Source organism: Heptranchias perlo, chromosome 1, assembly GCF_035084215.1.
Source record: "Heptranchias perlo isolate sHepPer1 chromosome 1, sHepPer1.hap1, whole genome shotgun sequence".
In the NCBI taxonomy this organism is placed as follows: Eukaryota; Metazoa; Chordata; class Chondrichthyes; order Hexanchiformes; family Hexanchidae; genus Heptranchias; species Heptranchias perlo.
In genome coordinates, this window is record NC_090325.1 from 141,889,005 (window position 1) to 141,916,524 (window position 27,520).

The 27,520-nt window shown below is 42.9% G+C and overlaps 1 protein-coding gene across 1 annotated transcript in view; it reads left to right on the forward strand.

Annotated features, from left to right (window-relative positions):
* Nucleotides 1-27,520, forward strand: part of lrba (LPS-responsive vesicle trafficking, beach and anchor containing) — a 753,934-nt gene that overhangs the window by 315,055 nt on the left and 411,359 nt on the right. The window lies entirely within an intron of this gene.

The following is a 27,520-nucleotide window of genomic DNA, read 5'->3' on the forward strand; positions in this document are numbered from 1 at the left end:
CTTTGTAAATGTAGATATGGTGCAGTTATGAAAGGAAGTTACATTCATCCTGTTGGTCTATGATGGAAAAATGCTAATTAAGAGATTCTATGTGGAACAATTGAGATGTTGGTAATTAAATACAGATATGCTCTTTATTTCTCCATTCTTTTCTTGGCTATCTTTTCTATTTCACTATCCTCCTCCATCTCCTGGGTATATTGCTGATATCTACAGGGCTTTGGTCAGTTAACCATTATAAATAAATACATATTACTGGTGCTGTTTGTGATGTGATGGTCCTGTTGCCACAATATATTGTTTTAGATGTAAAAATTGTTTGGGCACTACAAAGATCCACATACATTCCATATATATTGAGACAAGTTTTTAAACTGATTATTTATTTAATGCTTAGGTTATCTGAAATTATTATGAACACCATAGGTTGGGACTGCTTTGAAGTGAAGCCTGAAGCAAGGATGAGCAATAACTGGAACAGTATCTTATGAAGGATTAATATTATCGTGTTTGGAAAACCTTGCGTTAGGAAGTATACATGTGGTATGTGTTCTGCTTCTGGCACACAAGCTAGTTTTAAAAATATTGCATTAGTTCCATGCAGTATTGTTTTTCAGTTAATTCCTTGTGGCACCAAGCATCGTTCATTGCAATCTTCTATAAAGAAGAACATAAGAAATAGGAGCAGGAGTCGGCCAAATGGCCCCTCAAGCCTGCTCCACCATTCATTAAGATCATGGCTGATCTTCAACCTCAACTCCACTTTCCGGCCTGATCCCCATATTCCTTGATTCCCTTAGAGTCCAAAAATCTATCTATCTCAGCCTTGAACTTATTCAACGAGCATCCACTGCCCTCTGGGGTAGAGGATTCCAAATATTCACAACCCTCTGAGTGAAGAAACTCCTCCTCATCTCTGTCTTAAATGTCTGACCCCTTATCCTGAGACTATGTCCCCTAGTTCTAGACTCTTCAGCCAGGGGAAACATGCTCTCAGCATCTCCTCTGTCAAGCCCACTTAGAATGTGAGGTGATCTCATTGATTCTTCTAAACTCCAGAGAGCATAGGCCCATTCTACTCCATCTCTTCTCATAGGATAACCCTCTCATCCCAGGAATCAATCCAGTGAACCTTCAATGCACCGCCTCTAAGGCAAGCATATCCATTCTTAGCTAAGGAGACCAAAACTGCACACAGTACTCCAGGTGTGGTCTTGCCAAAGCCCTGTACAGTTACAGCAAGACTTCCTTACTGTTGTACTCCAACCCCCTTGCAATAAAGGCCAACATACTATTTGCCTTCCTAATTGCTTGCTGTACCTGTATGTTAACTTTCTGTGTTTCGTGTACAAGAACACCCAAATCCCTCTGAACACCAATGTTTAATAGTTTCTCACGTTTTAAAAAATATTCAGTTTTTCTTACCAATGTGAATAACCTCACATTTCCTGACATTATACTCCATCTGCCACCTTCTTGTCCACTCTCTTAACCCATCGATATCCTTTTGCAGACTCTTTGCGTCCTTTTCACAGCTTACTACCCCACCTAGCTTTGTATAGTCAACAAACTTGGATACATTACACTCGGTCCCTTAACCTAAGCCATGGATATAGATTATAAATAGCTGAGGCCCAAGCACCGATCCCTGCGGCATCCCATGAGTTACAACCTGCTAACCTGCAAATGACCCATTTATTCCTACTCTCTGTTTTCTGTTTGCCAACCAATCCATGCTAATATATTCCCCCCCATCCCATGAGCCCTAATCTTGTGTAACAACCTGTTGTGCGACACCTTATCGAATGCCTTTTGAAAATCCAAATATACTACATCCACTGGTTCCTCCTTATCTACTCTGCTAGTTTCTCCCTCAAAAAACTCTAATAGATTCGTCAAACACTATTTCCGTTTCATAATACTGTGTTGACTCTGCCTAATCGTATTATGATTTTCCACATGCCCTTAATAATAGATTCTTGCTTTTTCAGTACTACTGATGTCAGGCTAACTGGCCTATAGTTCCCTGTTTTCTCTTTCCCTCCTTTCTTGAATAGCATAGTTACATTTACTACCGTTCTAGAATCTCAGGAATTCTGGAAGATCAAAACCAATGCATCCACTATCTCTGCAGCTAACTCTTATAATACTCTAGAATGTAGGCCATCAGGTCCAGGGGATTTATTGGCTTTTGGTCCCATTAATTTTCTAAAAACTTTTTCTTTGCTAATCTTAATTACTTGAAGTTCCTCTCTCTCATTAGACCCTTGGTTCTCCACTATTTCCAGTATGTTTTTTGTGTCTTCTACTGTGAAGACAGATATAAATATCTCTCAGATAGATCTACTAGGATTATTCGGAGGAAAAACAATAAATTAGCAATACCATTATTTAAGAGAATGAATTACTCACTTATGTGTAGATAGAATTCAGAGATCTCAACAGAAGACATTTATTGGAATGGTTCATTCTTCAGTTATGTGGAGAGATTGGAGAAGCTGGGGTTATTCTCTTTAGAACATAGAAGGTTAAGGGAAGATTTGATAGAGGTTTTGAAGACTATGAACAGATTTGATAGAGTAAATAAGGAGAAACTGTTTCCAGTGGCAGAATGGCTGATTTAGCATTGTGCTAATTATGCAGAAAATGCTACAGTATAGGGATGGTAATATTATTTTAACTTTAATGAGGTACAAACTAGTGAGTAAGCTCTCGTGTGGTAATATGGTATAGGAATGAGCCAAATAACCATTGTGAAGAATCACAATGTGATAGTTTTGATGGTACGACATTAATATGAATCTCCCTTCCCACTTGCTGCAAAAAGAGGAAAACAGAAAATACTAGAAATACACACAGGTCTGTCATCATCCAAAAAAGGTAGGTTGGTGTTTTGGACAGATAACATTCCTCTGAACTGAAAAAAGAAGGCAGATGAGCCTCTTTATAGAATTAACCAAAACCAAAAGGCAAGAACAACAGGTAAAGGTTGCAAGTCAGATATACTAACTGCTACTTTAAAAAACAAGTATTGGATTACTGAAAACCTTTTTTTAAAAGCTGGAAAGAGATGAAATGTTCTGAATGATATGCCAAGGTAATTTCACTCAGGCTGTAAAGAAACATTTGAAAGCAAAAAGGATGAATAAAATAGAAAGGAGCAAAGTGAAATATGAATTGGTAGGAAAATGGGGGTGACGGGTAAGGCCCAAAGTTACTGAAGTGCATGTTCAGATCAGAAGCCTACACATGCTTCCCTGTTCATTTCTGAGGAAGGGTCTGCACTGAAAATATTCACCTATCTCTTTTCATTGTGAGGGATCTCTGTGTTTCCAGCATTTTCTGGCTTTTGTTTAGGTTTCTGGTGTCTGCAATTATTTTTATCCTAATAGAAGAAAATTTTCCCCTCCTGTTCTTTTCTCTGTTAGCTAGCTTTTGATTTGTCCTCAGGGCTTGCCTGAATTGTATTGAATTTTTGATGTGTTCCTTGAGAAGAGGATTTTAAAAATCCAGCTGCTCGTGGGCTTTCTTGGGTCTTGAGGGACCCTTTGAATTCTCCTGTTTTACAGTGAACATGACGTTCATCTGCTTCAGATTTTCTACTGTGCCTCAGTGGGATTGACTCATGATCCTGCAGGTTGCATTGTCAGGTAACTAAGCCTGAGAAACGAACACATTTTTGGTCTAAATGGAGAAGGTAAAGGTCTACTGTCCGTAGTGCAGGGCACTACCAAAGTTGAAAAGAGTAGGAGAGAAGGTGAGGTAAGCTTGAATTTTAAAAGCCTATAGATTGTAGGGGGGAAGGGAAGTCTGAAGGACTACGGCATTTCACAGTATTGAACCCCATGGAAAGAATGAGTTTGAATAGGTGATGGTGCAATAAATCTTGATTTGAACATAGTAAGAATGCAAGGAACAGGAAGAGCATGTAAAATTGAAAATTTGGAACTTGTAAGGAACAAGAACAAAGTTCATAAGAATGGTGGAATAGTAGTAGTGAGATCAGTGGGAAATTTCCAGGCTAAAAACTACTGATCACAGGTTGAACTCAAACTTTCAAGGTGTTGGAGAATCTGAGCATTAACGGCCTCTGCCATAACTTCAGAAATTACAGCTGTAAGGGTAAATCGATGGTGGTTGGAAGAGTGAAAGGAACTTTTATTTCACAAATGTGACAGACATAAGTATAGAAGAGGAAGGCCATTTGGCCAATCCCGTTATACTGTCATAGAAATGTACAGTCACTCCATTGCAAGATCTAATAGCCACTTGAATGACTGCAGAGATATTGCCTCAACTCCCTTACCCATAAGACCATTCCAGGTATTCATCACTTTCTGCTTGGAGAAGTGCATCCTAACATCAGTCCTGAACTTTCCTTTTACCAGTTTATACTTGTGCTCCCTTGTCCTGTGACAGTGGTTTAAACTCAAATAGTGCTCAAGATTAACCATTTCCATTCCATTTAGTGTGTTACATGTCTCTAAGGCGCCCTCTCATTTGCCTCCTAAGGCTGAAGAGTTCAAGTTTTTCTAACCTCTCTATAATTCAGTATTCTAGCAGTAGGGATCAACACGGCCTGGTTCCAGGGCTTGGATAGAAAGGTAGAAAATAGGAGCAGGAGTAGGCCATTCGGCCCTTCGAGTGTGCTCCGCAATTCAATATGATCATGGCTGATCGTTTATCTCAATACCATATTCCCGCGCTCTCCCCATACCCCTTGATGCCTTTTGTGTCTAGAAATCTATCCAGCTCCTTCTTAAATATATTCAGTGATTTGGCCTCCACAGACTCCTGCGGTAGAGAATTCCACAGGTTCACCACCCTCTGAGTGAAGAAATTTCTCCTCATCTCAGTCCTAAATGTCCTACCCCCTATCCTGAGACTGTGACCCCTCGTTCTGGACCCCCCAGCCAGAGGAAACATCCTCCCTGCATCCAGTCTGTCTAGCCCTGTCAGAATTTTATATGTTTCAATGAGATCCCCACTCATTCTTCTAAACTCGAATGAATACAGGCCGAGTTGACCCAATCTCTCCTCATATGACAGTCCTGCCATCCCATGAATCAGTCTGGTGAACCTTTGCTGCTCTCCCTCTATGGCAATTATATCCTTGAGTAAGGAGACCAAAACTGCACACAATACTCCAGGTCTCATCAAGGCCCTGTATAACTGCAGGTCCCTTTGTACATCAACATTCCCCAATCTATCACCATTTAAATAATATTCTGCCTTTCTGTTTTTCCTTCCGAAGTGGATAACTTCACATTTATCCACATTATACTGCATCTGCCATGTATTTGCCCACTTACTCAACTTGTCTAAATCGCCTTGAAGCCACTTTGCATCCTCCTCACAACTCACGATTCCACCTAGTTTTGTGTTGTCAGCAAACTTGGAAATATTACTTTTGGTTCCCTCATCCAAATCATTGAGATATAGATTGTGAATAGCTGGGGCCCAAGCACTGATCCCTGCGGTACCCCACTAGTCACTGCCTGCCACCCTGAAAAAGACCCATTTATACCTACTCTCTGTTTCCTGTCTGTTAATCAATTTTCAATCCATGCCAGTATAATACCCCCAATCCCATGTGCTTTAATTTTGCACACTAACCTCTTACGTGGGACTTCATCAAAGGCCTTCTGAAAATCCAAATAAACCACATCCACTGGTTCTCCCTTACACATAAAGGGCAAAAGAGTAACTAGGGAGAGAGTAGGGCCTCTTAAGGATCAACAAGGTCATCTATGTGCGGAACCACAAGAGATGGGTGAGATCCTAAATGAATATTTCACATCGGTATTTACGGTTGAGAAAGGCATGGATGTTAGGGAACTTGGGGAAATAAATAGTGATGTCTTGAGGAGTGTACATATTACAGAGAGGGAGGTGCTGGAAGTCTTAACGTGCATCAAGGTAGATAAATCTCCGGGACCTGATGAAATGTATCCCAGGACGTTATGGGAGGTTAGGGAGGAAATTGCGGGTCCCCTAGCAGAGATATTTGAATCATCGACAGCTACAGGTGAGGTACCTGAAGATTGGAGGGTAGCAAATGTTGTTCCTTTGTTTAAGAAAGGCGGCAGGAAAAAGCCTGCGAACTACAGACCCATCTGTAGTGGGTAAGTTGTTAGAGGGTATTCTGAGAGACAGGATCTACAGGCATTTGGAGAGGCAGGGACTGATTAGAAACAGTCAGCATGGTTTTGTGAGAGGAAAATCATGTCTCACGAATTCGATTGAGTTTTTTGAAGGGGTAACCAAGAAGATAGATGAGGGCTGTGCAGCAGACGTGGTCTACATGGACTTTAGCAAAGCCTTTGACAAGGTACCGCATGGTAGGTTGTTACATAAGGTTAAATCTCACGGGATCCAAGGTGAGGTAGCCAATTGGATACAAAATTGGATTGACGACAGAAGACAGAGGGTGGTTGTAGAGGGTTGTTTTTCAAACTGGAGGCCTGTGACCAGCGGTGTGCCTCAGGGATCGGTGCTGGGTCCGCTGTTATTTGTTATTTATACTAATGATTTGGATGAGAATTTAGGAGGCATGGTTAGTAAGTTTGCAGATGACACCAAGATTGGTGGCATTGTGGACAGTGAAGAAGGTCATCTAGGATTGCAACGTGATCTTGATAAATTGGGCCAGTGGGCCGATGAATGGCAGATGGAGTTTAATTTAGATAAATGTGAGGTGATGCATTTTGGTAGATCGAATCGGGCCAGGACCTACTCCGTTAATGGTAGGGCGTTGGGGAGAGTTATAGAACAAAGAGATCTGGGAGTACAGGTTCATAGCTCCTTGAAAGTGGAGTCACAGGTGGATAGGGTGGTGAAGAAGGCATTCAGCATGCTTGGTTTCATTGGTCAGAACATTGAATACAGGAGTTGGGATGTCTTGTTGAAGTTGTACAAGACATTAGTTAGGCCACACTTGGAATACTGTGTATAGTTCTGGTCACCCTATTATAGAAAGGATATTATTAAACTAGAAAGAGTGCAGAAAAGATTTACTAGGATGCTACCGGGACTTGATGGTTTGACTTATAGGGAGAGGTTGGATGGACTGAGACTTTTTTCCCTGGAGAGTAGGAGGTTTCGGGGTGATCTTATAGAAGTCTATAAAATAATGAGGGGCATAGATAAGGTAGATAGTCAAAATCTTTTCCCAAAGGTAGGGGAGTCTATAACGAGGGGGCATAGATTTAAGGTGAGGGGAGAGATACAAAAGGGCCCAGAGGGGCAATTTTTTCACTCAAAGGGTGGTGAGTGTCTGGAACGAGCTGCCAGAGGCAGTAGTAGAGGCGGGTACAATTTTGTCTTTTAAAAAGCATTTGGACAGTTACATGGGTAAGATGGGTATAGAGGGATATGGGCCAAGTGCGGGCAATTGGGACTAGCTTTGTGGTATAAACTGGGCGACATGGACATGTTGGGCCGAAGGGCCTGTTTGTTTCCATGTTGTAAACTTCTATCTATTCTATCAGTTACATCCTCAAAAAAACTCCAGTAGGTTTGTCAAACATGATTTCCCTTTCATAAATCTATGTTGACTTTGTCTAATCCTGTTGATATTTCCTAAGTGTCCTGTTATCACATCCTTTATAATAGACTCTAGCATTTTCCCTTGTACTGATGTTAGGCTAACTGGTCTGTAGTTCCCTGTTTTCTCTCCCTCCTTTTTTAAATGGTGGGATTACATTTGCCACCCTCCAATCTGCAGGAACTGTTCCATAATCTATGGAATTTTGGAAGATGACAACTAATGCATCCACTATTTCCATGGCTACCTCTTTTAGTACTCTGGGATGCAGATTATCAGGCCCTGGGGATTTATCGGCTTTCAGTCCCATTAATTTCTTCAGCATTATTTTTTTACTAATACTAATTTCCTTTAATTCCTCCTTCTCACTAATTTCTTGGTTCCCTAGCATTTCTGGGAAGTTATTTGTGTCCGCTTCCGTGAAAACAGAAGTAAAGTATTTGTTTAATTGCTCTGCCATTTCCTTGTTCCGCATTATAAATTCTCCCGTTTCTGACTGTAAGGGACCTACATTTAACTTCACTCATCTTTTTCTTTTTACATACTTGTAGCAGCTTTTACAGTCCACTTTTATGTTCCTTGCAAGTTTACTCTCATTCTCTATTTTTCCCCTCATAATCAATCTCTTGGACCTTTTTTGCTGAATTCTAAACTGCTCCCAATCTGCAGGCTTCTTCTTTTTCTGGCAAATTTATATGACTCCCCTTTGGATCTAATACTATCCTTAATTTCTTTTGTTAACCATGGTTGGGCCGCTTTTCCTTTTGTGTTTTTGCACCAGAAAGCAATGTATAATTGTTGTAATTCATGCGTTCGTTGGATGTTTCCCCTGTATCTCGAAGATGAGATCTGAACATAGTGTTACGGGTGTGGCCTGACCAATGTACAATGAAGCTTCAGCATGACTGTCTCAAACTCATTCTCTACTAATTTGACAATACAGTTCAACACTCTGTTTTCTTTATTGATTGCTGTGCTGATGACAGGATATGGTTGTTGAGTCCATCACTCCCAAATCTCCTCGCCTTTACCCAACAACACCAACAACTTACGTTTATATAGCGCCTTTAATGTTCCAAGGCCCTTCACAGGAGTGTTGTCAAACAAAATTTGACACTGAGCCACATAAGGAGATATTAGGACAGCTGGCCAAAAGCATGGTCAAAGACGTAGGTTTTAAGGAGCACCTTAAAGGAGGAGCGAGAGGCAGGGAGATTTAGGGAGGGAATTCCAGAGCTAAGGGCCCAGTCAGCTGAAGACACGGTCGCCAATGATGGAGCGATTAAAATGGCGGATGCGCAAGAGGCAAGAATTGGAGGAGCGCAGAGATCTCGGAGGGCTGGAGGAGGTTACAGAGATAAGGAGGGACGGGGCCATGGAGGGATTTGAAAACAAAGATGAGAATTTTAAAATTGAGGCGTTGCTGGACCGGGAGCCAATGTAGGTCAGCGAGCACAGGAGTGATGGGTGAACGGGGCTTGGTGCGAGTTGAGATATGGGCAGCAGAGTTTTGGATGAGGTTGGAAGATGGGAGGCTGGCCAGGAGAGCATAAGAATAGTCAAGTGGAGAGGGATGAGCTGAGTGGGGCAGAGACGGGCGATGTTACGGAGGTGGAAGTAAGCGGTCTTGGTCGAGCAGATGTGTGGTTGGGGCAAATAGGACACTAAAGTTGCGAACGGTTAGGTTCAGCCTCAGACAGTGGCCAGGGAGAGGGATGGAGTCGGTGGCTAGGGAACAGAGTTTGTGGCGGGGACCAAAGGCAATTTTTGCACATCTAGTACTGGAAGTTGAACCAGCAGTGTGACAAATGAGAGACGGTGGAGAGAGGTGGTGGTGAGGTAGAGAGCCGGGTGTCGTCAGCGTACATGTGGAACCTGACATTGTGTGTTCAGATGATGTTGCCAAGGGGTGGCATGTAGATGAGAAATAGGAGAGGGCCAAGAATAGATGCTTGGGGGATTCCAGAAGTAACGGTGCAGGACCGGGAAGAGAAGCCATTGCAGGTGATCCTCTGGTTATGACTGGAGAGATAAGAATGGAACCAGGCGAGCCCAATCCCACCCAGCTGGACAACAAACAAGAGACATTGGAGGAGGATGGTGTGGTCAACTGTGTCAAAGGATGCAGGCGGGTTGACAAGGATGAGGAGGGATAGTTTACCATGGTCACATTCACATAGGATGTCATTTGTAACTTTGATATGGGTTGTTTCTGTATTGTGGCAGGGGCAGAAACCTGATTGGAAGGATTCAAACATGGAGTTGTGAAAAGTTGGTCTGGGATTTGGGAGACGACAACACGTTCTAGGACTTTGGAGAGGAAAGGGAGTTTGGAGACGGGGTGATAGTTTGCAAGGACAGAAGTGTCACGGGTCTTTTTTTTGAGGAGGGGCGTGAGGACGGCAGATTTGAAGGGGAGGGGGACAGTACTTGAGGAGAGGGAACTGTTAACAATATCAGCTAACGTGGGGGCCAGGAAGGAAAGTTGGGTGGTCAGCAGTTTGGTGTGATTAGAGTCAAGAGAGCAGGAGATGGGTCTCATGGTTAAGATAAGCTTGGAGAAGGCATGAGGGGATTTAGAGAAAGATGCAAGTTCAGGGCTAGGGCAGGGGGGAACCTTCGGGGAAGTTTGGCTTGGTGGGCTAGGGGGGAAGAGAGGGAAGCGGCAGGCACAGCTCAACGGATGGCCTCAATCTGTACAGTGTGTACAGGACTCCTTTCTTTCCCAGAACATGAGAAATCCAACAAGAGAGGAATCACTGTTGAATCTCGTAATGGGAAATGAACCAGAGCAAATAAGAGAAGTAAACATAGGAGAACATCTAGGCAATAGCGATCATAACATAATAAGGTTTAAAATAATGATTGAGAAAGATGTCAATAAGATAAAGACCAAAGGAATAGATTGGAAAAAAGCTAATTTGGAGGGATGAGAGTGGAACTAGGAAAGGTAAAATGGATTTTTTTAAAATTGGACCGACTAAGAGAGAGAACAGTAGTGGGAAATATTTAAAATGGTGATCAATAGAGTTCAGAAGAAATATATTCCTCTTAAAAAGCAAGGACAAACTAGCCAACAATTAAATACCATGGATGAATAAAGAGATGAGGGTAAAATTGAAACTGAAGAAAAAAGCAAAATCTAAGTATATAGACAATAAAGGAGAGGATGACAAAAGGGAATGCGAAGAGGTTAGGAAGGAAGTCAAAAAACAATTAGGAAAGCAAAGAGGAACTATGAAATTAAATTATCGTGGAATATAAAAAGAAATAGTGAAGTATTCTACAGACACATAAGCAACAAAAGAAAAATCAGGATAGGGACAGGGCCACTAAGTGATGCACAAGATAAACTCACAGGCAATGGCAGAAATATTAAATAATTGCTTTGCCTTGATATTTGCCATGGAGGCTAACATGGTGGGCATGACATTAGAAGAAGAGTTCAAAAAAGATATAAAAATATTTAAGATAGAAAGGGGGGAGATAATTGATCAACTTATCGAACTTAGAGAGGATAAAACCCCTGGTCTGGATGGATTGCATCCGCGCATATTAAAAGAAGTTAGGGAAGAGATAGCAGAGGCACTTGCATATATATAAAAATTCATTAGAAAAAGCAATTGTGCCAGAGGACTGGCGGACAGCGAATGTGATTCCTATATTTAAAAAGGGAGATCGAACCAGCCCAGGGAACTTATAGACCAATTAGCTTAATGTTGGTGGTAGGAAAGATAATGGAATCCTTACTCAAAGATGTAATAGAAAAACATCTAGAAACCAGAAATATATTAAAGATTAGTCAGCACGGATTTCAAAAGGGAAGGCCATGCTTGACCTACCTTATTGAATTCTTTGAAGAAGTAACAGAATGGGTAGACAAGGGTAATGTAGATGTAATATATTTGGGTTTTCAAAAGGATTGCTATCGTGTACTAGACTCATGACTAAGGCCAGAGCATGTGGAGTCGGGACAAGAAGCAGAATGGATAGCAAGCCGGCTACAAAACAGAAAACAGAGTAGTAGTTAACGATAGTTATTCAGACTGGCAAAAGATGGCAAGTGATGGTCCACAAGGATCCAGGGGCACAGATACACAAATCACTAAAAGTAGCGATGCGGGTTAATAAGGCCATAAAAAAGGCAAATCCAGCACTGAGGTTCATTCCTGGATGGATAGAATTGAAAAGCAGAGACGTTATGTTAAACTTGTATCGAACTTTGATTAGACTTGGATTACTGTGCACAGTTCTGGTCTCCATACTATAGAAAGGATATAGAGGTATTGGAGAGGGTGAAAAAAGATTCACAAGAATGATACCAGAACTGAGAAGATATACTCATCAGGGAAGGCTGAACAGGCTGGGGCTCTTTTCTGTAGAAAAGAGAAGGCTCAGGGGTGACCTGATAGAGGTTTATAAGATTATGAAAGGGTTTGATAGGGTAGAAGAAAAGAAAATGTTTCCACTTGTGGGGGAGTCCAAAACTGGAGGTTATAAATATAAAATAGTCACTAATAAATCCAATATGAACTCAGGAGAAACTACTTTACCCAAAGAGCGGTAAGAACATGGAATGCGCTACCACAGGGAGTAGTTGAGGCAAATAGCATAGATACATTTAAGGGGAAGCGAGATAAGCACATGAGGGAGAAAGGAATAGAAGGGTATCTTGATCGGGTTAGATGAAGTAGGGAGGAAGGAGGCTTGTGTGGAGCATAAAACACCGGCATAGACCAATTGGGCAGAATGGCCTGTTTCTGTGCTGTAGTTTCGATGTAACTCGATGTAATCTTAGTGACAAAGAAGTCCATGAGGTCCTCGCACTTGTTGGAGGTGAGGGTGGAGGAGGCGGGGAGAGGGGTTTAAGAAGACAGTTTGTCGTGGAGAAGAGAAGCCGGGGGTTATCTTTGCATTCCAGGATGATCCTGGAATAGGGAGCAGTTTTGGCAGAGGAGAGCAGGACCTGATGGTGCTTTGTGGTCCAGCCAGATCGGAAGATGAATGGCTGACCAATTGTCCACCATAAATGTTCAAGTCTGCGTCCCTTGGACTTAAGGGAGCGGAGAAGAGTGTCGTACCAGGAGGAGCAACCAGGGTGAGTGTGTGTAATGGTTTTAATAGGGACAAGGGCATCAAAGGTGGAGGTGAGGGTGTGATTCAGCAGATTGGTAGCTGCAGAAATGTCACGGTGAATGGAGGGCCAAAGGCTGGACAGTTGGGAATTTTAAAATTCCCATTGTACTTGGAGGAGTTTTTTCCAGGGCCGGACATAGAAGGAAGTGGGGTTGGGAGGGAGATGGGGGATGTGGGTGGAGAAGGATACAAGGAAATGATCAGAGACAGCCTTATCTGTGATTGACCTGAGCTATTTCAGTGCCATTCATTAAGCAATTAACCTAGCAAGTAACTTTGCTCTCCTCTTTCTTTCAGTGTACAAGACCTTGCACCTACATTCAATTTCATCTCGCATAGAATTACCTAGAATGTACAGCACAGAAACAGGCCATTCGGCCCATCAGGTCCATGCTCCACTCGAGCCACCTCCCTCCCTACTTCATATAACCCTATCAGCATATCCTTCTATTCTTTTCTCCCTTATATCTTTATCTAGCTTCCCCTTAAATGCATCTATGCTAGTTGCCTGAACCACTCCTTGTGGTAGCGAGTTCCACATTCTAACCACTCTCGGGGTAAAGAAGTTTCTCCTAAATTTCCTATTGGATCTATTAGTGACTATCTTATATTTATGGCCCCTAGTTCTGGTCTACCCTGCAAGTGGAAACATCTACCCTATCAAACCCTTTCATAAACTTAAAGACCTCTATTCAATTCCCAAGTCCAAATAGTTTATGTAAATGGTGAATAACAGTGGTCCCAGCACTGATCCTTGTGAAACACTACTTCCCACCTTTTGCCAGTCTGAGTAACTACCTTTAACCCTCCTCTCTGTTTTCTGTTTCGTAGTGAGCTTGCTATCTATTCTGCTACATATCCCCTGACTCCATGTGCTTTGACCTTTGTCATGAGTCTACTCTGCGGTACCTTATTGAAGGCCTTTTGAAAATCCAAATGTATTACATCTACTGCATTACCCTTGTCTATCCTTTTTGTTACTTCTGCCACCCACTTTCAAACATTGTGTAGGACCTTCTATAACTCCTTGACTGCATCTTCGGAATCTACTGCAACCACCCCTCCCCTGCCCCCCCGCCCCCCCCCCCCGAATTCCACCCTTAGTTTGGTATTTGTAAATTGGACGAACTTAGATTGTGTTTCTACATCCAAGTTACTTTTGTAGATCAGAAACAAGGGGCTCCAACATTGATTCTTGAGCACTCTGACATAATTTCCCCTACCTAGTACCTATTACTTCCTCGCTTTCAATCCATTCCTTATCCATCTCCCAAGTTTTATTTATTTCACCCACTGCCTTACGCTTGTGCAGCAGTCGTAACAGCAGCTTGAAGTGCTGAAGTCTTGTGCTCCAGAACTAGCCGCGGCCTCTAGCCAAGCTGTTTTAGTACAGCTACAATGCTGGCATCTACCCGACAATGTGGAAAATTGCCCAGGTATGTCCTGTCCACAAAAAACAGGACAAATCCAATCTGGCCAATTACCACCCCATCAGTCTACTCTCAATCATCAGCATATTGATGGAAGGTTTTGTCGACAGTGCCATCAAGCGGCGCTTACTCGCCAGGAACAAGAAGAGGCAAAGTGGAGAGAAAGTGGGAATGGGGAAGGGTGTTGGGTTTAGGGGTGGGCTGAGAAGGGGGGGAGGAGGCAAACTGAATGGAAAGGGAGGAAAAGGGAAACATTGAGGGAAGAGAAGGGGAGAGGAAAAGGAAGGCCAGGGGGAGCAAGAGAGAAATGGTCAGAAGAAAGGGTGAATAAAAAAGGTGGACAAAAGGTGAGAGAAGGTCGAGAGGAAGAAGGGGAGGGGAACAGAAGAGGAGGAGATCATGGAGCTAAAGGGTTTAGAGAATGCGAGAGATGGAAGGGCATGGGGATCCCTGGTGGTAAGATGCATGTCAGAGAATGAACAGCACAACAGACAACAAGCATAGGACAATTTCAGGTGAGTTAGGATGTGACCAGTAAAGGGGATAAGTTGTGACAACATTGTGCTGTGAATAAATTCCCAAGGAAAGAGTTTAGACACATTGAGGGAGAGAGAGTTCTTTAGAGACTTGGAGATAGAAAGATGTAGACACAAGGAGAGAGCGGAAAGAATCAGACACGAGGAAAGAAAAAATTTCATACAAATAGGGAGATCGGGAAAGGGACACAGATATACTGATAGAGGGAGAGCAAATGGCAGAGATATGGAGGTACTTGTAGACACAGAACCACAGATAGACACAAATAGAGAAATAGAAGAAACGTGGATGATGGGTGAGAAAGAAGAGAACCACGAATGCATAATCAGATATATATGTATGGAGAGACATGGCCATAGCTGAACATAAGGATAGTGATTGGTTTTGTTTATTTACTGCCACGGATTAGCTTGTTGTGTGTTTGGAGCTGCCCATGAAGATGTGCTTACAAAACGTAGAAATAAGATTATTTTTCTCAAGAGCTTCAAGATTTTGCTCGTTTACCACCAGATACCTTGAGTTACCCACAGCTTGGGGAATTTACTCCACTCCCATCAATAAATTGTGATGTTATTGAAATTCATTTGCTGTAATTGGCACCAAACAACTGGAGGTGGCTCCTTGGTGACAAAAAAAACTCCACAGTAGCAAATAACAGCAAATGATCATCAACCATTCAGTATGGAAATATTGTCATGAAGACAAGAACTGGAATGGTGAGAAAATGGCTGGGATGGTGATAACTGATGCCAGGTGCAATCTCCTAGGAGCACAAAATTCGTGACTGGGGAAACTAATTCAAATGAAAACCAGCTAGAAACTTAATTTTAAAAATATTTTACATGGATTTTAAATATAACTAATTTTTGATTGGGGAAGAGAAGTAATCTGCATTGCTAAGTCCAAAAACCTAATGGCAGAATCTCATTATGCTTCAAAATGCTGGAAAATGCAATAAAAAGTGTCAAAAATTAATATTTTCTTTTGTGGGGGGGCATGTCCTCCTTCATAATTATCTAAAACCACCACTGCAAAAATTACACTTTTGTAAACTTCAGTTTTTTTCCTCTTTAACACAACTGATGGAATATTGACTATCAATACATCTTAAACAAGGACAAGTTCATGTCATACTGTAATTAATTATTTCCCTGTTGTAGGTGAGGCCATTGGATTTCAGCTTTCACAGAAACAAATTGAATTGTGGAACATGAGCTCAAAACACCAATAAAAATCCTGAAATCCAATGTAATAAGAATTTAACTTGTTCAGTTGTTCTGAATTAGTGGCCTTGAACATAGCATATATTCAGGGCTGTTTTTCAGTTGTACATGGCTTTTTTTTTGAGTTGTCAGATTTTTTTTGAAGTTGTTTGTCAGCTTTTCTGAGTTTTATAGCTTGACATATATGATGCTGTCTTACTAATCCATTTAAGATAATGTTTCTTCAACCTGCGCTTAATGGTCCTTGGTATGTACTTAAGCTGCCTATTCTGTGTTACATTCTTAAAGGTATTTCATTTGTGCTCAACTGAGGTTTTTCTATTGTAAACAATTTTACAACACCAAGTTATAGTCCAGCAATTTTATTTTAAATTCACAAGCATTCGGAGGTTACCTCTTTCCTCAGGTGAACGATGTGGAAAATGAGGAAGGAGGTAACCTCCGAAAGCTTGTGAATTTAAAATAAAATTGCTGGACTATAACTTGGTGTTGTAAAATTGTTTACAATTGTCAACCCCAGTCCATCACCGGCTTCTCCACATCGAGGTTTTTCTAAGGATTGCCTTGCAGTTGATTTGTTTAAGCAATTGGTTTATTCCAGAGCATGTCAAATTTGGTTATGTTGTGATTGCTGTCTTCAGATTATCATATCACAGTTGCTGTTGCCCCAGGTGTACACTACATCCATTGCCAGAATGCTATCTTGGTTTACTTGCCGTTACCAGGTTGAGATGCGAGTTACCGCTCATGGCATCTCGAACACACTGGATGAAAAAGCAGTCATATATTACATTTACAAGCTCAGATTCTAGACTGCTTGGGCATTCTCCATTTATACTAGGTTGGATAAAATCCCCATTAAAATGATATTTCTGTTTGCATGCAGCTTCCTCATCTTGTTGTAAAATAACCTGTCCTGTTTGTTGTGAGCTGGTGGTCTGTAGCAAACCTCCATAATTAGCTTTGCTTTCCTTTACAATGCTTGCTTACAGCCCTACTAATTTTTGAAGTGCAGTTTCAGTTGTTACATAGGCAGACCTAGCAGCCGATTTGCATACAGCAAGCTCTCTCAAAACGAGCAAGTGAGCTATGTGACCAGTTAATCAGTTTTGGTGGTACTTATAGTTTCTAATTTTCATTACAGACTTTTGCTGCTAAGGGATATCCCTTTCTTAGAGCTAGAGTGAATACAAGCAAATTTCCAAGGACAAAGAAACAAAAGCAGCTTGTGCTTTTATGTTGCCTTTGAAGTAGTAAAATGTCTGAAGGTATTTCTGAAAGTGGAAGTTGAACTCAAGCAGCAGTAAGGAGAAAGGTTAGGGGGTAGGTGGCTGATGGAGCTGTTCAAAAGGTAGGTTTTACAGAGGGTGAAGCTTAGATATTTGATGGCTTTGTCACTGATGGTGGAGTGGAGTGGGGGGGGGGGGAGGAGTCATATCATAGACCACATTCGGAAGAGTGGAAGGTATGAGCAGGGGCATAAGACTGGACAGTGTTGTCGAGGGCAACAGAGTCAGAGACTGAATATATTTTAGGATGGGGATGTTGGAGACATGCATCTTGAGGACAATAGAAGGGACATCTTCAGGAACAGAATACTTATTGGAATCCAAAGAATAGAAGATCCAACAGACTAGGTAGGGATAAAACTTGATGGAGAGGAGTTCTTGAATCTCGTGGTTTCCGGTAGTCAGAGGGGAAAAGTGAGCCAAAAAAGGGCAGATCGTGTTTTAACTAACCTGATTGAGTTTTTTGATAAGGTAACAGAGGGCTGATAAGGGCAATGTGGCTGATGTGTATATGGACTTCCAAAAGGCGTTTGATAAAGTGCCACATAAGAAATAGGAGCAGGAGTAGGCCATACGGCCCCTAGAGCCTGCTTCGCCATTCAGTCAGATCATGGCTGATCTTCGACTTTGACTTCGACTCCACTTTCCCACCCAATCCCCATATCCCTTGATTTCCCAGAGTCCAAAAATCTGTCAATCTCAGCCTTGAATATACTCGACGACTCAGCATCCACAGCCCTCTGGGGTAGAGAATTCCAAAGATTCACAACCTTCTGAGTGAAGAAATTCCTTCTCATCTCAGTCTTGAATGGCTGCCCCCTTATCCTGTGACTATGCCCTCTAGTTCTAGACTGTCTAGCCAGGGGAAACAACCAGCACCTACCCCGTCAAGCCCCCTCATAATCTTATATGTTTCAATGAGATCACCTCTCATTCTTCTAAACTCTACAGAGAAAAGGCCAATTCTACTCAACCTCTCTTCATAGGACAACCCTCTCATCCCAGGAATTAATCTGGTGAACCTTCGTTGCACCGCCTCTAAGGCAAGGAGAACAAAACTGTACACAGTACTCCAGGTGAGATCTCACCAAAGCCCTGTACAACTATAGTAAGACTTACTCTTGTACTCCAACCCTCTTGCAATAGAGGCCAAAATGGAAGGAAACCTGCCGTCCTTACCCTGTCTGGCCTATAAGTGACTCCAGAGCCACAGCAATGTGGTTGATTCTTAATTGCCCTCTGAAATGGCCTAGCAAGCCACTCAGTTGTAAAATCTCGCTAAAAAAGTCACAATAAGAATAAGACCGGACGGACCACCCGGCATCGGACCACGAGGAACCGGACACGACAAAGGCAAACCAAGCCCAGTCGACCCTGCAAAGTCCTCCTCACCAACATCTGGGGACTTGTGCCAAAATTGGGAGATCTGCCCCACAGACTAGTCAAGCAACATCCTGTCATAGCCAAACTCACAGAATCATACCTTACGGCCAACGTCCCAGACTCTTCCATCACCATCCCTGGGTAAGTCCTGTCCCACCAGTAGGACAGACCGAACAGAGGTGGTGGTACAGTGATATACAGTCAGGAGGGAGTGGCCCTGGGAGTCCTTAACATTGACTCTGGACATCTCATGGCATCAGGTCAAACATGGGCAAGGAAATCTCCTGCTGATTTCCACCGACCGCCCTCCCTCAGCTGATGAATCAGTCCTCCTCCATGTTGAACACCACTGGGAGGAAGCACTGAGGATAGCAAGGGCACAGAATGTACTCTGGGTGGGGGACTTCAATGTCCATCACCAAGAGTGGCTCGGTAGCACCACTACTGACCGAGCTGGCCGAGTCCTGAAGGACATAGCTGCCAGACTGGGCCTGCGGCAGGTGGTGAGCGAACCAACACGAGGGGAAAAACTTACTTGACCTCGTCCTCACCAATCTACCTGTCGCAGATGCATCTGTCTATGACAGTGTTGGTAGGAGTGACCACCGCACCATCCTCGTGGAGATGAAGTACCGTCTTCGCACTGAGGACACCATCCAACGTGTTGTGTGGCACTACCACCGTGCTAAATAGGATAGATTCAGAACAGATCTAGCAGCTCAAAACTGGGCATCCATGAGGCACTGTGGGCCATCAGCAGCAGCAGAATTGTATTCCAGCACAATCTGTAACCTCATCTGTAACCATATTCCTCACTCTACCATTACCAACAAGCCAGGGGATCAACTCTGGTTCAATGAGTAGTGTAGAAGAGCATGCCAGGAGCAGCACAGGCGTACCCAAAAATGAGGTGCCAAACTGGTGAAGCTACAACTCAGGACTACATGCATGCTAAACAGTGGAAACAACATGCTATAGACAGAGCTAAGCGATTCCACAACCAACGGATCAGATCAAAGCTCTGCAGTCCTGCCACATCCAGTCGTGAATGGTGGTGGACAATTAAACAACTAACGGGAGGAGGAGGCTCTGTAAACATCCCCATCCTCAATGATGGCGGAGTCCAGCACGTGAGTGCAAAAGACAAGGCTGAAGCGTTTGCAACCATCTTCAGCCAGAAGTGCCGAGTGGATGATCCATCTCGGCCTCCTCCCGATATCCCAACCATCACAGAAGCCAGTCTTCAGCCAATTCGATTCACTCCACGTGATATCAAGAAACGGCTGAGTGCACTGGATATAGCAACGGCCATGGGCCCCGACAACATCCCGGCTGTAGTGCTGAAGACTTGTGCTCCAGAACTAGCTGCGCCTCTAGCCAAGCTGTTCCAGTACAGCTACAACACTGGCATCTACCCGACAATGTGGAAAATTGCCCAGGTATGTCCTGTCCACAAAAAGCAGGACAAATCCAATCCGGCCAATTACCGCCCCATCAGTCTACTCTCAATCATCAGCAAAGTGATGGAAGGTGTCGTCGACAGTGCTATCAAGCGGCACTTACTCACCAATAACCTGCTCACCGATGCTCAGTTTGGGTTCCGCCAGGATCACTCAGCGACAGACCTCATTACCGCCTTGGTCCAAACATGGACAAAAGAGCTGAATTCCAGAGGTGAGGTGAGAGTGACTGCCCTTGACATCAAGGCAGCATTTGACCGAGTGTGGCACCAAGGAACCCTAGTAAAATTGAAGTCAATGGGAATCAGGGAAAACTCTCCAGTGGCTGGAGTCATACCGAGCACAAAGGAAGATGGTAGTGGTTGTTGGAGGCCAATCATCTCAGCCCCAGGACACTGCGGCAGGTGTTCCTCAGGGTGGTGTCCTCGGCCCAACCATCTTCAGCTGCTTCATCAATGACCTTCCCTCCATCATAAGGGCAGAAATGGGGATGTTCGCTGACGATTGCACAATGTTCAATTCCATTCGCAACCCCTCAGATAATGAAGCAGTCCGAGCCCGCATGCAGCAAAACCTGGACAACGTCCAGGCTTGGCCTGATAAATGGCAAGTAACATTCGTGCCAGACAAGTACCAGGCAATGACCATCTCCAACAAGAGAGAGCCTAACCACCTCCCCATGACATACAACAGCGTTACCATCAACATCCTGGGGGTCACCATTGACCAGAAACGTAACTGGACCAGCCACATAAATGCTGTGGCTACAACAGCAGGTCAGAGGCTGGGTATTCTGCGGCGAGTGACTCACCTCCTGACTCCCGGAAGCCTTTCCACTATCTACAAGGCACAAGTCAGGAGTGTGATGGAATACTCTCCACTTGCCTGGATGAGTGCAGCTCCAACAACACTCAGAAGCTCGACACCATCCAGGACAAAGCAGCCAGCTTGATTGGCACCCCATCCACCACCCTAAATATTCACTCCCTTCACCACCGGCGCACTGTAGCTGCAGTGTGTTCCATCCACAGGATGCACTGCAGCAACTCGCCAAGGCTTCTTCGACAGCACCTCCCGAACCCGCGACCTCTACCACCTAGAAGGACAAGAGCAGCAGGTACATGGGAACAACACCACCTGCACGTTCCCCTCCAAGTCACACAGCATCCCGACTTGGAAATATATCGCCATTCCTTCATCGTCGCTGGGTCAAAATCCTGGAACTCCCTTCCTAACTGTGCTGTGGGAGAACCTTCACCACACGGACTGCAGCTGTTCAAGAAGGCGACTCACCACCACCTTCTCGAGGGTATTAGGGATGGGCAATAAATGCTGGCCTCGCCAGTGATGCCCACATCCCATTAACGAATAAAAAGAAAATTTGATTTCCTAATTGCCTGCAGTACCTGCATACCAACTTTTCGTGCTTCTTGTACGATGGCACCCAAGTCTCTCTGAACACCAACATTTAATAGTTTATCACCATTTTAAAATTATTCTGTTTTTCTATTCTTCCTACCAAAGTGAATAACCTCACATTTCCCCACATTATTCTCCATCTGCCGTTGTCTTGCCCACTCACTTAATCTGTCTATATCCCTTTGCAAACTCTTTGTATCGTCCTTACAGCTAACTTTCCCCACCTAGCTTTGTATCGTCAGCAAACTTGGATACATTACACTCGGTCCCTTCATCTAAGTCATTGATATAGATTGTAAATAGCTGAGGCCCAAGCACCGATCCTTGTTGCACCCCACTAGTTACAGCCTACCAACCTGAGAATGACCCGTTTATTCCTACTCTGTTTTCTGTCCTTTAACCAATCCTCTATCCATGCTAATATATTACCCCCAACCCCATGAGCCCTTACCTTGTGTAACAACCTTATATGTGGCACCTTATCAAATGCCTTTTGAAAATCCAAATATATTACATCCACTGGTTCCCTTTTGTCTGCCCTGCTAGTTACATCTTCAGAAAACTCTAGTAAATTTGTCAAACACGATTTCCTGTTCATAAAACCATGATGACTCTGCCTAATCATATTACGATTTTCTAATTGCCCTGTTAGCACTTTCTTATTAATGGATTCTAGCATTTTCCCAACGACCGACGTCAGGCTAACTGACCTGTTTTCTCTTTCCCTCCCTTCTTGAACAACGGGGAAACATTTGTTACCTTCCAGTCCACTGGGTCTGTTCCAGAATCTAGAGAATTTTGGAAGATCATAACCAATTTATGCACTATCTCTGCAGCCACCTCTTTTTGAACCCTCGGATGTAGGCCATCAGGTCCAGGGGATTTGTCGGCTTTTAGTCCCATTAGTTTGTTCAGTACTTCTTCTCTTTGGTACTAATTGTTTTAAGTTCTTCACTCTCATTTACCCCTTAGTTCCCCACTATTTTTGGTATGCTTTTTGTGGCTTCTACTGTGAAGACAGATCAAAATATTTGTTTAATGCATCTGCCATTTCCTGATTCCCCATTATAATTTCTCCTGTCTCAGCCTCTAAGGGACCAATGTTTACTTTTCTTTTTACATACTTGTAGATGCTCTTACAATCTTTTTGTATTTCTTGCTAGTTTACTTTCATATTTTATTTTCTCCCTTTTTATCAATTTTTTGAGTGTCCTTTGTTGGTTTCTAAAACTCTCCTCATCCCCAGGCTTATTACTCTTTTTGGCAACATTATTGGCCTCTCCTTTCAATCTAATACTTTCCTTAACTTCTTTAGTTGGCCATGGGTGGATCACTTTTCCCATGGAGTTTTTATTTCTGAATGGAATGTATACTTGTTGAGAAAATTGAAATATTTATTAAATGTTTGCCATTGCTTTTGAACTATCAAACCCTTTAATTTAATTTCCCAATCTACCTTTGACAACTCGCCCCTCATACCTATGTAATTGGCTTTATTTAAGTTTAAGACTCTAGTTTCTGACTTAAGTACGTTACTTTCAAACTCGGTGTGAAATTCTATCATATTATGATCGCTCTTCTTCAGAGGTTCTTTTACTGTGAGATTACTAATTAACCCTATCTCATTACACGATACAAGATCTAAAATAGCCTGTTCCCTGAATGGTTCCATGACGTATTGCTCTAGGAAACCATCTCAAATACATTCCATGAACTCGTCTTCCAAACTATCTTTGCCAATTTGATTTGCCCAGTCTATATGCAGATTAAAGTCCCCCATGATGACTGCATTTCCTTTGTTACAAGCTCCCATTATTTCATAATTAATACTCTGCCCAATGGTATTGCTACTATTAAGCTTGTCAGTGAAGTTGAAGCCCGTGGAATAAAAGGGGCAGTGGCAGCCTGGAAACGAAATTGGTTAAGTGACAGGAAAAAGAGAGTAGTGGTGAATGGTTGTTTTTCGGACTGGAGGAAGGTATACAGTGATGTTCCTCAGGGGTCGGTACTAGGACTGCTGCTTTTCTTGATAGATATTAATGACTTGGACTTGGGAGTACAGGGCACAATTTCAAAATTTGCAGATGACACAAATCTTGGAAATGTAGTGAACAACGAGGAGGATAGTAATAGACTACAAGAGGACATAAACAGTCTGGTGGAATGGGCGGACACGCTGCAAATGAAATTGAATGCAGAGGTGCGAAGTGATACATTTTGGTGGGAAGAATGAGGAGTGGTAATATAAACTAAAGGGTACAATTCTAAAGTGGGTGCAGGAACAGAGAGACCTGGGGGTATATGTGCACAGATCTTTGAAGGTGGCGGGGTAGGTTGAGAAAGCAGTTAGAAAGGCAATTTGGATCCTGGGCTTTGTAAATCGAGGCATGGAGTGCAAAAGCAAGGAAGTTATGATGAACCTTTATAAAACACTGGTTCGGCCGCGACTGGAGTATTCTGTCCAATTCTGGGCACTGCACTTTGGGAGGGATTGAAGGCCTTGGGGAGGGTGCAGAAGAGGTTTACTGGAATGGTTCCAAGGCTGAGGGACTTCAGTTGCATGCTGGAGAAGCTGGGGTTGTTCTACTTGGAGCAGAGAAGGTTAAGAGGAGATTTGATAGAGGTGTTCAAAATCATGAAGGGTCCAGACAGAGTGGATTGAGAGAGGCTGTTCCCATTGGCAGAAGGGTCGAGAAACAAAGGAAACAGATTTAAGGTAATTGGCAAAAGAACCAAAGCTGACATGAGGAAAAACTTTTTTATGCAGCGAGTGGTTATGATCTGGAATGCTGTGCCTGAAAGAATGGTTAAGGCGGATTCAATCATGGCTTTCAAAAGAGAATTGGATAAGTACCTGAAAAAAAAATTTTTGCAGGGCTACAAGGAAAGGAAAGGGCTGGGGAACGGGACTAGCTGGATTGCTCTTGCAGAGAGCCGGCACGGGCCAAATGGCCTCCTTCTATGCTGTAACCATTCTATGATTCTACAAGGAGAAATCAGCAAAACCTTCCTGAAGACTATTCTGGACACCTGATTTATAGTACTATACAAAGATCGGTCTCGTGTACAGTGTGAGTGTCACAGAAGAGGCTATCCATTTTTAGGGATCCTAAAGCTAGGTGTGTGTTTTGAGCTTCAAGTAATATTGACAGATTTATAATTTCGTAACATTACCTCCACATTGGAGATTCAGACAGTTAAAGGTAATTAAAGAAACTAGAAGGGACTCATTCCTAAATCCTTTGTCAGTGCAATACAGTTATGGTATTGGTATGAATGGAATCAAAGCATCCTTTGTGCTGAATACCTCGTAGTGATGGAGCATATTGTAAATAAGTATAGTTGGGCGATCATACTCCAAAGAGTTTTTTTTATTCGTTCATGGGATGTGGGCGTCGCTGGCATGGCCAGCATTTATTGCCCATCCCTAATTGCCCTTGAGAAGGTGGTGCTGAGCCGCCTTCTTCAACCGCTGCAGTCCGTGTGGTGAAGGTTCTCCCACAGTGCTGTTAGGAAGGGAGTTCCAGGATTTTGACCCAGCAACGATGAAGGAACGGAGAAGGTGTGTGACTTGGAGGGGAACGTGCAGGTGGTGTTGTTCACATGTACCTGCTGCTCTTGTCCTTCTAGGTGGTAGAGGTCGTGGGTTTGGGAGGTGCTGTCGAAGAAGCCTTGGCGAGTTGCTGCAGTACGTCCTGTGGATGGTACACACTGCAGCCACAGTGCGCCGGTGGTGAAGGGAGTGAATATTTAGGGTGGTGGATGGGGTGCCAATCAAGCGAGCTGCTTTGTCCTGGATGGTGTCAAGCTTCTTGAGTGTTGTTGGAGCTGCACTCATCCAAGCAAGTGGAGAGTATTCCATCACGCTCCTGACTTGTGCTTTGTAGATGGTGGAAAGGCTTTGGGGAGTCAGGAGGTGAGTCACTCGCTGCAGAATACCCACCCTCTGACCTGCTCTTGTAGCCACAGTATTTATGTGGCTGGTTCAGTTAAGTTTCTGGTCAGTGGTGACCCCCAGGATGTTGATAGTGGGGGATTCGGCGATGGTAATGCCGTTGAATGTCAAGGGGAGGTGGTTAGACTCTCTCTTGGAGATGGTCATTGCCTGGCACTTGTCTGGCGCGAATGTTACTTGCCACTTATGAGCCCAAGCCTGGATCTTGTCCAAGTCTTGCTGCATGCGGGCTCGGACTGCTTCATTATTTGAGGAGTTGCAAATGGAATTGAACACTGTGCAATCATCAGCGAACATCCCAATGGAGTACTTTCCACTTAAAGATTAATTATGGAAGTTTTTTGGAATGCTAACTGGTAGAGATTGATACCAATTACACGAGTTTATTATTCACCTGGAGACAGTCCAGTTCATCTTTGACAAATAGTATTGCTCCAAATATACCATTCAAAGTAAAAAGTTACTGGAAGATCTGCGAGAATCGGGCCAGTCAAGCCATAGGACTCCATGATTTGTTATTATTGAATCTGCTTCTACCACCCTTTCAGGCAGTGTATTCCAGATCATAACAACTCACTGCAAAAAAAAAATTCTCCTGGCGTCCCTTCTGGTTCTTTTGCCAATTATCTTAAATCTGTGTCTTCTGGTTACTGACTCACCTGCCAGTGGAAACAATTTCTTCTTATTTACTCTATCTAAACCCCTCAGAATTTGGAACACCTCTATTCAATCTCCCCTTAACCTTCTCTGCTGTAAGGAAAACCATCCCAGCTTCTCTAGTTTCTCCACACAACTGAAGTTCCTCAACCCTAGTACCATTCTGGTAAGTCTTCTCTGCACCCTCTCCTAGTCCTTGGCATCCTTCCTAAAGTGTGGTGCCCAGAATTGGACACAGTAATCTATCTGAGGCCTAACCTTCGATTTATAAACGTTTGGCATAACTTCCTTGCTTTTGTACTCCATGCCTCTATTTATAAAGCCAAGGATCCCGTATGCTTTTTTAACATCTTCATCAACTTGTCTTGCTAACTTCAAAGATTTATGTATGTGAACCCCCAGGCCTCTGTTCCTGCACCCTGTTTAAATTTGTACCATTTGGTTTATATTGCCTCTCTTCATTCTTCCTCCCAAAATGCATCATTGCACACTTGTCTGCATTAAATTTCATCTGCCATGTGTCTGCCCATTTCACCATGTTTCTTGTAATTTTAGATTTCTTTCTTTTAAGACTTGCTCCGCTTTCACTTGTTTTAACTCAGAGGTAGGAGCTTCAGATTCTGAAGGAAATCTCTCCTTATTTAGTCGATAAAGTCATTAAATCTAAAATTCTTGTCTGAAGCTTACATCACATGCAACTTCTTTTGAAAGAACGTATCACATGATCGTCCAGAGTGTATCAATTCTATGTCATTAAAACCAGTGACATCCTGCAATCTATGACGTTTATTTTACCAAAAATGTAGTTAAAGCCATTAAGTATTGCATCTGGTGAATGGGGTGGGGGGAAGGGGGGTCATAGAATGTATTTCATTGCTGTTTCTTAGGCATTTTGGTACCATCAGGAAAAACATTTTTTCTTCTTGTCTTATAACCACAGTGAACCACCATCTAATAATTAGATCGGTCTCTATCTAATAATTCAACATGTCATAGAGATTCCCACTTTTGCTTTCAACACTACTTTAACATTAATTTTAATATGTGGCGGCTAAACAAATGAGGAACAATGTTAGATTACCTACTGTAGGTGTGGTCACTCATTCTTTAATGCATTTCAGTCTTCATGTTGAAAGTTTCCCTCCTTATCTGACTTTCAGTCCTCACTATAACTTGATTCAAAGTTCAAATTTTGTTTTTTGTATATTTAATTTCCATATATCTATTTTTTATCTGTTGTTGCCTACCTCCAGATAAGATCTTTATGTACAGCAGGATAAAGTGTGGGGGGAGGAAAGAGACCATATAGCTGTCCTAGTCCTTAGATGGCACTTTTGCAATTAAAGGGACATTGTTCAGTGTTGTTTTCCTACATTGGATGAATATCTGTTTGTGTGGGGAGGTTCAAAAAATGGGGGAGACCAAACCCATGGTAGGTAATTTAGCATTGCACACCAAAGCACTTAATGGAATGTCAATTAAGTT